Here is a 12,236-nt window from a genome sequence, read left to right on the forward strand (position 1 = left end):
AGTCTTGGTGAAGAGTTAGAACCCGTCCCACATTTCCAGCAGTTTGGGAGCTGAATCATTAAACTTAAAGGGGCAGAGCAGAAACAAAGTCAAGAACAGGCAGAAGGTCGTACACAGGAGAAATCAACACACGTAACCAAATATCTGCTGTACAAAGCACCGGCACCGATCTGCCCCGGGGATGGAGACTGACGAGGCTTAAGTACACGTCCGGAAATGTACAGCCAACTCATCCCAAAGCACGAGGCGGGAGCAGGCGTGTACGAGATGTGATCGTCCAATGGCAAGCCAGAACATGACGCGTCGCAGTGGACTGGGCTTAAAAGAGGAGGAGACAAGACACCCATCCCTCCCCCGACATACACACACGAATGGAACACAGTACAAACAGAAATACAACTGAGGACGTAACAATGGCCAAGTATCAAATAAAATGTAAACTTGCATTGATGAAGTTATTGTTAGTAATTGTTTATAAATTACCATGGTAACACAGAGCTCCAGGGTATAAAAATATGGAGTTTGTCATCAATCAAACAGTAACCAGTTTTAATACCTAAAAAAGTTTACGTAGCAAAATTTAGCAAAGCGCTTTACAGTAAATTAAAATGTAAAATTAAACTAATGAAATGTTATGCAGCACATGCTTATGTTAATGTTTGTTACATTATATGATCATATAAATAAATAAATACTCCCAAAGTCACCAGAATTGAAAGCTTTGGTGTTGTTAAACATTTAGAGATTGAGGTTGTGGTGACTCAGTATTTCACTCAGTATATCTGAGAGAGAGATAGTTTGTATATATTGTAACCTTAGTTTTGACAGGTATAGGTCAAAGGTCAAAAAGATACACATTCTAACTCTCTATATCTAGATCAAAGGTCATGATCATAAAAATATTTATAGTTATGTTAAATCTGGATCACATACATTCGTGACACAAACGTTACCATACATGGTACGGCCATGTGTTTTCCACCCCACACACGTTGCACACATGGTCTTTCTAACACTCTGTGGTAGGTCATAAAAAAATATATAGTTATGTTAAATCTGGATCACATCCATTCGTGACCATACCTGGTATGGCCATGTGTTTTCCACCCCACACACGTTGCACACATGTTCTTTCTAACACTCTGTGGTAGGTCATAAAAATATATATAGTTATGTTAAATCTGGATCACATACATTCGTGACAGAAACGTTACCATACCTGGTACGGCCATGTGTTTTCCACCCCACACACGTTGCACACATATTCTTTCTAACACTCTGAGGTAGGTCATAAAAATATATATAGTTATGTTAAATCGGGTTCCCATCTATTCCTGACACAAACGTTACTAGTTATGTTAAATCGGGATCCCATCCATTCCTGACACAAATGCTACTATACATGGAATGGCCATGTGTATTACACACAGACATCCAAACAAAAATATGACACACACACAAACACACTTTATTTTCACATTATTTAAAAGGAATTTAAGTGTTATGTACTAAATGACCATAATTATGAACACAAGTTGTTAAGTTGACAATCATTTTTAAAATTACGTTTCTCCATTTAGATTGTCTGCAGTAGAATGCAGTCTTTTAAACCAGGAAAAATGACTGCCTTTAAGTTTTATAACAATAGTAAGTAAAATCCAGTGTGATTTACATTACAAATCTCATACGTAACATCTCTGCAGGATTTATAGACGTTAAAGCACTGAATGAAATGAGCAATATAGACAAAAAAGAAACACTCTGTGTCTACTACTTTTATCTCTCATAGAACTATCCACAGTCCAAAGGCTGTGGAGCTAGAAGGCTACGTGTGCGAATGACAAAAGATTTTAAAAAATAAAATAAAAAATGTATCAATACATGAAATTAGATTACACAATGTAGTTGAGGTTTACATGAATAAGCAGAAATGTAATCATGCTTATCTTTCCTATAGCACAAATGAAAAGCCCTCTCTAGATGAGCAGATTTGTCAAATGAAACTTTTTCCTTCTTATCCACTGCTATGGTAAACTAAAGAGTAGATATTCTAATTACACTGCTAAATATGACTAGCATTAGCTACGTGTAGTAGTGCAAAATAGTCCATCAAATGTATTAGCAGGTGTAGCCTATACACGAGTCCACTATTGGTCATATCACTATTGAGAACATGCCCCAAATTCATTGCTTTAGTAGATTTTAATTGTAAGTGAAATGATACTCACATTGTAATGTCCTTAGTATTTGTTCAGTCTACAGGTCCTCTAACACACTGTTAAATGAATAAATGTAAATGTACTACAACGTAAATTTTGTTTTGAATCAATTAATGCAGAAATTACACACAATATTAAGATGATGTAATTATCAACATTATTATGTCAACACAACTCATCAAAATAATGTGTACAACTTTAAATATTTAATTAATTCAATAAATTAGAATTTTTATCTTGCAACCACACATTAAATTTAGATTGTGGGGGTTTGTTTTGTATCGCTACGCTGTTAGAAAATACATGATGGTTGAATGTGAACATAAATGAGCAGAATGTAAGCTTGTGAAATAAATGAAACTTTATTGATTGCACTTTTGAGAAAATGGCATGACTTTGAATAAAAATTTACTGAAATAAATACTCTAAAACATTGATATACCCGAAGAAATGTAAAAAAAAAAAAAAAAAAAGTTTTTACATACCTTCTAAATAGGTCCCTTTAGGAGGTAAACGTTTTAAAGACGGTGTTTTATAAGAAACGCGCGTATTACATGCCTTCTAAGCCTAACCCTTTAGGATGTAAAATGTTTAAAGTGCTGCTTAAAAGAATCGAGAGTTTTGTTTAAACTAGAAGACACATTTTCCGGGCGATGTCTTGTAGGCGTATACACACTGTCCTACACGTGTTTTCCCGGGGTGACAGTTCTGTAGATAGTGTAAATTTTACATTTATGAGCTCTGGTGACAGTGTCTGAAGTGTGTGTGTATGTGGGTGTGTGGGTGTGCGTGCGTGTGTGTGGGTGTGTTAGAGAGAGGGAGAGAGAGAGAGAGAGAGTCATGTGTTTCTTGGGGGTTTGCTGACCAGAATGCTTACAGTGTGTTTATGTTAATGAATTAAGGGACGAGTCGTGTGTTTCAGGGTTTTACGATCCCTACCAATGTGTACATTTGTGGTTTAAGTGAATCTTTGTTTCTGAAATTACTTCTGTGGTAATTATCAGTTTGTGTAACTAATCTATCAGAAAATACTAGACCTGGTGACTGAATGTGGTAGATGTATTAGAATTTTGGACATGTTATGCATGTGTAGCTCCCTATGTGTATGATCTATGTGTAATCCTTCTGTCAAGAAATGAACAGACTGAGGTCTGTGAAATAATTGAACTATTTATTGGCTACGTTGTTGAGAAAAACACTGTGATGTGTAAAACATTTCTACAGTCCTTCGAGGCTGTATGATGTCGTTGTTCTCTTTTACTGAAAGAAAGGTCAAAACCATCGGTGTTATTCGTTGTGGGGACTGAAGTGACAATATGTCTGAAGAAAATGAAAATATGTATTACATATCCTACCTTCTAACCAGGTTAATTTAAGGGTGAAAAAAACTTTTTAAAGACGGTGTTTTAAAAGAGTCGTGCATTTTGTTTAAACTATAAACAAGATTTCAGAAAATGGTTCGCCAACGAGGATACTTACACAGAACTATCGCTAAATACATAAGCTTTTGTCTATGCTTTGACATCCCATGTCCCAGCAGTACAATTATGACCTCTGATGACCATGTGGGTGTGCGGGGGTGTGTGTGTGTGTGAGAGAGAGACACAGGTGTTCTTTTGGGGGTTTTGCTGACCAGAATTCTTACAAATGTGTTTGTTAACGAATTAAAGGGAGTCGTGTGTCTCAGTGTTAAAATAATGGTTAAGATGTCGTAGTTAAAACACAGAAGAAACTCTGCAACTATCTGTTACAATGTCTGCTCCGAGAAATCCTAATACCTTAGAAGATTGCTGTGTATTCACCAACAAGAGGACCTGTTGAAATGAGAGAGGACCTGACTTTTGCTCCAAAAAAAAAAATAAAAAAACCAAGAGGTTAGTTTGACAATTTATTAATGAAGGTAATGTAAAGACGTTGTTGTTTAACCCTGAGCAGGGCGTCAACAGCTCCAAAGATCGTGTCTTAAGTCCGAGGGTTTAGTTAGGAGGTAGAAAAACATTTAAAGATGATGTTTTAAAAGAAACAAGTGTTTCATCCTTAATGGTAAAAAAGAAAAATGGTTGTACTCCAATATAAAATAAAACGGCAGAGACACACTGAGTACATTTCTGTTCCACAGTCTATAAGGATCCCCAAACTTCATGTAGTGTGAAAAATATATACACCCTCCGTGACTACGTTACTTAAGGTTTAAACATTTTAATTTTGTGATGGCAGCAAGACAAAACGGTTGTGCATTTGGTGTCTGGTGATTTTAGAATGAGGCCCCAAATGTCAAATATGTTTTGTGTATGGTTTCGTCAGGCAAAGATCACGATGGTATGAAAAGAGTATACAAGAGTAATTGGGGTGATCTAATGCTTAGGACTTGTACAGTACGTCAACTCGGGAACGTCCCACCATGGCGTTCAGAGAGGTATTATCTAAGGTACACGTATATATATATATATATATATATATATATATATATATATATATATATATATATATATATATATATATATATAAAATATAGATCAGATCACCAGTCTGTCTTTACCCACTCCTGATCTACAGTCAAAATAATTAACGTTTATTTCCTTGTAGGGATTTATGACCGGGAGCAGTCATATACACTACAAGCCAAAGTTATAGAAGCAGTCGAGTTATTTTAAAAGGTTCTACTAGACATTTAGTGTAAACTAGTGTAAAAAAAAAAAAATCTCTGAAATATTTCAGTGAAAATATTAGATATACTATAAATATTATAAATAGATATACTATAAACTATATTAGAAATGATAGTACAATCTTTGTTGATCAGTTACCAACTCATACTTTATAATAATTTGTTTAGGAGCATCTGAATCTGGCAAATAACTTTTATTGCATTTAGGCATACAATAAAAGTTAATAAACAAATTAGGAAGAAATGACTTGTACACTACTGCTGCGGGTATTAAGTCAAACCATTTTGTTCAAACTCAGCATGACCCATAGAGAAGCAGAAACTTATGGCACCTTATGAATACCATGTGAAGGATTAAGTTGACTCGTCCCTTACAGTTACAAAGACATGACCTTGTGCAGGATCACCTTCGCACCAGCATTGACCCCTCTTCTCCCGTTTCAACGTATAAGAAAAGGCAAAAAGTAATATAAGATATATAAGAATTTATTATAACACATTATGAGGAAGAAACATAAAATATTATTTAACAAGGTCTGCCATTCAGCCCTCTTAACTGTAAGAGCATTATCAGTATTGTACAGCAGTTTCAGATGTCAGATATAAAACAACTTTTTGAGTCACAGTGCCAAGAGTCTGAAAAGAGTCGCATGGTGAAAATCCATGTTCCTACATTCATACGTTATGTTAGATGCCAGACTTTTTATGATGTAATAATAAAATGTATTTTTTTAAAAATTTGAATATGAAAATGAATCAAGACAGATCTAAATAAACAATAAAGTTCCAATGAACAGTAAATCTACATTTTCTCCTCCTCTAACTTGTTCAGTACTCGTAATACAGATTAAATACGTGTGGGACAGATGCTGTAAACTATGGATCTGATCCAATGTTATTTGGGAACAAAGATCAAGCTGAATTTTCTCAACATAAATGTTGTGTGTAGTTTGTTATCAGATTGTCTAGACGTACATCGCACATCTGATAAACGAGATTTCCTCTCCTGTGCTGTAATGATGGCTGGAAACTAGGACTTAATGGCATATACTGTAGAAAGTTCATATAGAACATAGAGAAATCTCATTGGGAATTAAGTCACCTTTCACGTTGCCTTTTATTATGATCACAACCAGACAGTTATAGTGTTTCTGAGTTTAATAATAAGATTAATGTTTAGACTTTTTTTATGCTGAAGAAGCAAAAATCTAAGTAACCCTTAACCTTCAGACTGATGATTTGCAATGTCTGAACACGATGCTTGAAAAGAAAAATGTATAACGAACTTGAAAAGATGGAAAGGGTTCTATGAATTAGTAAATGGGTATCTCTCTCTCTTTATATCGCCATTACAGCAGTGTTTAAACAGATACATAGCAGACAAATATACATATAGACAGTTTTATTTTGTACACGCATACCAACTTAATCTTCACCTATCATCGTTCCCTGTTAATGAAATCTGTCAATACCTAATAAAACAGTTTAAGTCACTAACCAAAGTAAGTATACAAACTGAAGCTATGATAAAAGAACAAAAACAATGAACCTTTCTCAAAGAAATTCCTAAATCCTCTGACCTAGTATATGGCTGTACCATCTGTCTATTAAATAAATGCCAGTCCTTCATGCTGAAAAAGAAGGATCCAAATATAATACCAGTAGTTTGGCACTGTGACTCAAAAAGTTGTTTTATATCTGACATCTGAAACTGCTGTACAATACTGATAATGCTCTTACAGTTAAGAGGGCTGAATGGCAGACCTTGTTAAATAATATTTTATGTTTCTTCCTCATAATGTGTTATAATAAATTCTTATATATCTTATATTACTTTTTGCCTTTTCTTATACGTTGAAATGGGAGAAGAGGGGTCAATGCTGGTGTGAAGGTGATCCTGCACAAGGACATGTCTTTGTAACCGTAAGGGACGAGTCAACTTAATCCTTCACATGGTATTCATAAGGTGCCATAAGTTTCTGCTTCTCTATGGGTCATGCTGAGTTTGAACAAAATGGTTTGACTTAATACCCGCAGCAGTAGTGTACAAGTCATTTCTTCCTAATTTGTTTATTAACTTTTATTGTATGCCTAAATGCAATAAAAGTTATTTGCCAGATTCAGATGCTCCTAAACAAATTATTATAAAGTATGAGTTGGTAACTGATCAACAAAGATTGTACTATCATTTCTAATATAGTTTATAGTATATCTATTTATAATATTTATAGTATATCTAATATTTTCACTGAAATATTTCAGAGATTTTTTTTTTTTTTACACTAGTTTACACTAAATGTCTAGTAGAACCTTTTAAAATAACTCGACTGCTTCTATAACTTTGGCTTGTAGTGTATATGACTGCTCCCGGTCATAAATCCCTACAAGGAAATAAACGTTAATTATTTTGACTGTAGATCAGGAGTGGGTAAAGACAGACTGGTGATCTGATCTATATTTTATATATATATATATATATATATATATATATATATATATATATATATATATATATATATATATATATATATATATATATATACGTGTACCTTAGATAATACCTCTCTGAACGCCATGGTGGGACGTTCCCGAGTTGACGTACTGTACAAGTCCTAAGCATTAGATCACCCCAATTACTCTTGTATACTCTTTTCATACCATCGTGATCTTTGCCTGACGAAACCATACACAAAACATATTTGACATTTGGGGCCTCATTCTAAAATCACCAGACACCAAATGCACAACCGTTTTGTCTTGCTGCCATCACAAAATTAAAATGTTTAAACCTTAAGTAACGTAGTCACGGAGGGTGTATATATTTTTCACACTACATGAAGTTTGGGGATCCTTATAGACTGTGGAACAGAAATGTACTCAGTGTGTCTCTGCCGTTTTATTTTATATTGGAGTACAACCATTTTTCTTTTTTACCATTGAGGATGAAACACTTGTTTCTTTTAAAACATCATCTTTAAATGTTTTTCTACCTCCTAACTAAACCCTCGGACTTAAGACACGATCTTTGGAGTTGTTGACGCCCTGCTCAGGGTTAAACAACAACGTCTTTACATTACCTTCATTAATAAATTGTCAAACTAACCTCTTGGTTTTTTTATTTTTTTTTTTGGAGCAAAAGTCAGGTCCTCTCTCATTTCAACAGGTCCTCTTGTTGGTGAATACACAGCAATCTTCTAAGGGTATTAGGATTTCTCGGAGCAGACATTGTAACAGATAGTTGCAGAGTTTCTTCTGTGTTTTAACTACGACATCTTAACCATTATTTTAACACTGAGACACACGACTCCCTTTAATTCGTTAACAAACACATTTGTAAGAATTCTGGTCAGCAAAACCCCCAAAAGAACACCTGTGTCTCTCTCTCACACACACACACACCCCCGCACACCCACATGGTCATCAGAGGTCATAATTGTACTGCTGGGACATGGGATGTCAAAGCATAGACAAAAGCTTATGTATTTAGCGATAGTTCTGTGTAAGTATCCTCGTTGGCGAACCATTTTCTGAAATCTTGTTTATAGTTTAAACAAAATGCACGACTCTTTTAAAACACCGTCTTTAAAAAGTTTTTTTCACCCTTAAATTAACCTGGTTAGAAGGTAGGATATGTAATACATATTTTCATTTTCTTCAGACATATTGTCACTTCAGTCTCCACAACGAATAACACAGATGGTTTTGACCTTTCTTTCAGTAGAAGAGAACAACGACATCATACAGCCTTGAAGGACTGTAGAAATGTTTTACACATCACAGTGTTTTTCTCAACAACGTAGCCAATAAATAGTTCAATTATTTCACAAACCTCAGTCTGTTCATTTCTTGACAGAAGGATTACACATAGATCATACACATAGGGAGCTACACATGCATAACATGTCCAAAATTCTAATACATCTACCACATTCAGTCACCAGGTCTAGTATTTTCTGATAGATTAGTTACACAAACTGATAATTACCACAGAAGTAATTTCAGAAACAAAGATTCACTTAAACCACAAATGTACACATTGGTAGGGATCGTAAAACCCTGAAACACACGACTCGTCCCTTAATTCATTAACATAAACACACTGTAAGCATTCTGGTCAGCAAACCCCCAAGAAACACATGACTCTCTCTCTCTCTCTCTCCCTCTCTCTAACACACCCACACACACGCACGCACACCCACACACCCACATACACACACACTTCAGACACTGTCACCAGAGCTCATAAATGTAAAATTTACACTATCTACAGAACCGTCACCCCGGGAAAACACGTGTAGGACAGTGTGTATACGCCTACAAGACATCGCCCGGAAAATGTGTCTTCTAGTTTAAACAAAACTCTCGATTCTTTTAAGCAGCACTTTAAACATTTTACATCCTAAAGGGTTAGGTTTAGAAGGCACGTAATAAGCGCGTTTCTTATAAAACACCGTCTTTAAAACGTTTACCTCCTAAAGGGACCTATTTAGAAGGTATGTAAAAACTTTTTTTTTTTTTTTTTTTTTTTTTTTTTTTTACATTTCTTCGGGTATATCAATGTTCAAGAGTATTTATTTCAGTAAATTTTTATTCAAAGTCATGCCATTTTCTCAAAAGTGCAATCAATAAAGTTTAATTTATTTCACAAGCTTACATTCTGCTCATTTATGTTCACATTCAACCATCATGTATTTTCTAACAGCGGAGCGATACAAAACAAACCCCCACAATCTAAATTTAATGTGTGGTTGCAAGATAAAAATTCTAATTTATTGAATTAATTAAATATTTAAAGTTGTACACATTATTTTGATGAGTTGTGTTGACATAATAATGTTGATAATTACATCATCTTAATATTGTGTGTAATTTCTGCGTTCACAATGTGAGTATCATTTCACTTACAATTAAATTCTACTAAAGCAATGAATTTGGGGCATGTTCTCAATAGTGATATGACCAATAGTGGACTCGTGTATAGGCTACACCTGCTAATACATTTGATGGACTATTTTGCACTACTACACGTAGCTAATGCTAGTCATATTTAGCAGTGTAATTAGAATATCTACTCTTTAGTTTACCATAGCAGTGGATAAGAAGGAAAAAGTTTCATTTGACAAATCTGCTCATCTAGAGAGGGCTTTTCATTTGTGCTATAGGAAAGATAAGCATGATTACATTTCTGCTTATTCATGTAAACCTCAACTACATTGTGTAATCTAATTTCATGTATTGATACATTTTTTATTTTATTTTTTAAAATCTTTTGTCATTCGCACACGTAGCCTTCTAGCTCCACAGCCTTTGGACTGTGGCTAGTTCTATGAGAGAGATAAAAGTAGTAGACACAGAGTGTTTCTTTTTTGTCTATATTGCTCATTTCATTCAGTGCTTTAACGTCTATAAATCCTGCAGAGATGTTACGTATGAGATTTGTAATGTAAATCACACTGGATTTTACTTACTATTGTTATAAAACTTAAAGGCAGTCATTTTTCCTGGTTTAAAAGACTGCATTCTACTGCAGACAATCTAAATGGAGAAACGTAATTTTAAAAATGATTGTCAACTTAACAACTTGTGTTCATAATTATGGTCATTTAGTACATAACACTTAAATTCCTTTTAAATAATGTGAAAATAAAGTGTGTTTGTGTGTGTCATATTTTTGTTTGGATGTCTGTGTGTAATACACATGGCCATTCCATGTATAGTAGCATTTGTGTCAGGAATGGATGGGATCCCGATTTAACATAACTAGTAACGTTTGTGTCAGGAATAGATGGGAACCCGATTTAACATAACTATATATATTTTTATGACCTACCTCAGAGTGTTAGAAAGAATATGTGTGCAACGTGTGTGGGTGGAATACACATGGCCGTACCAGGTATGGTAACGTTTGTGTCACGAATGTATGTGATCCAGATTTAACATAACTATATATATTTTTATGACCTACCACAGAGTGTTAGAAAGAACATGTGTGCAACGTGTGTGGGGTGGAAAACACATGGCCGTACCAGGTATGGTCACGAATGGATGTGATCCAGATTTAACATAACTATATATATTTTTATGACCTACCACAGAGTGTTAGAAAGAACATGTGTGCAACGTGTGTGGGGTGGAAAACACATGGCCGTACCATGTATGGTAACGAATGGATGTGATCCAGATTTAACATAACTATATATATTTTTATGACCTACCACAGAGTGTTAGAAAGACCATGTGTGCAACGTGTGTGGGGTGGAAAACATATAGCCGTACCAGGTATGGTCACGAATGGATGTGATCCAGATTTAACATAACTATATATTTTTTTATGACCTACCACAGAGTGTTAGAAAGAACATGTGTGCAACGTGTGTGGGGTGGAAAACACATGGCCGTACCATGTATGGTAACGTTTGTGTCACGAATGTATGTGATCCAGATTTAACATAACTATAAATATTTTTATGATCATGACCTTTGATCTAGATATAGAGAGTTAGAATGTGTATCTTTTTGACCTTTGACCTATACCTGTCAAAACTAAGGTTACAATATATACAAACTATCTCTCTCTTATCTGGGTAAGACACAGTGAACGACTCACTGCTGGCATTCATGAAGAAGTCATAAACTCCACTGGAATAATAAATAGGATCTAATAAAACCATGAGTGGAAATTATTGGTGTAAGTTTGTTAGGATAGACTTCCTCCAACCTGGAACTATATCCTCCAGTCCACGCGGTGGCGGTAACGCGCCTAACAGCTGCGTCTCCGACCAGTAGAAATCACAGAAGAAGAAAAAGCTGCAGCGGGTATCTCCTGAGCAGTTGAGTTATTACACCGAACTAATCATCTCCAGATTTAATTATTTCTGACAGTTTTACAGTTAGATTTGATCCAGTTTAAACATAAAAGCTGGTTATTTTGTCTGTGTTTGAGGAATTAAAACTCCGTTCTGTTTTTAAACCCGAGGTAAGTTAAACGGAAGCTGTGTGGCCGAATCCCAAATTGATGTCATTTCCGGTTTAAGTGCACTACATTAGGGATGAAATAATGACAGTCTACACCCTATGTAGTGCACTATTTAACTCATGAGGAGATATTTGTTATTCTGTTTTAGCGGCACTATTTAAGTATAACCTTACTTTATCCTAAAATCCATTGTTTGCTCCCTGCTTATAGCAACTAAAATAAATAACAGTGAGTGTAAAAGTGGCTAAGTCATTTAGCAGCTAAAATAACTTTAAATTTCTGTAATGTTTTTAATGTATAAACTGCTAAACTGAGGTGAAGTTGGGTTTATATTGGACATTCACTGCACATTCGAGCTTCTCTCTTCTATTTC

General features: G+C 34.9%; 1 protein-coding gene and 1 pseudogene across 5 annotated transcripts in view; one reads left to right on the forward strand and one right to left on the reverse strand.

Annotated features, from left to right (window-relative positions):
- Positions 1 to 657, forward strand: part of LOC128604891 (NACHT, LRR and PYD domains-containing protein 3-like) — a 13,407-nt gene extending 12,750 nt beyond the window's left edge. For all 5 annotated transcript variants that reach the window (XM_053619987.1, XM_053619986.1, XM_053619989.1 and 2 more), the window contains one exon: positions 1 to 657. This exon is cut by the window's left edge and continues 75 nt beyond it. The gene's annotated coding sequence lies outside the window, so the exon portion shown is untranslated.
- Positions 1 to 12,236, reverse strand: part of LOC128604889 (delta(3,5)-Delta(2,4)-dienoyl-CoA isomerase, mitochondrial-like) — a 177,363-nt pseudogene that overhangs the window by 155,681 nt on the left and 9,446 nt on the right.

Source organism: Ictalurus furcatus, unplaced genomic scaffold (assembly GCF_023375685.1).
Source record: "Ictalurus furcatus strain D&B unplaced genomic scaffold, Billie_1.0 scf5, whole genome shotgun sequence".
Classification (NCBI taxonomy): domain Eukaryota; kingdom Metazoa; phylum Chordata; class Actinopteri; order Siluriformes; family Ictaluridae; genus Ictalurus; species Ictalurus furcatus.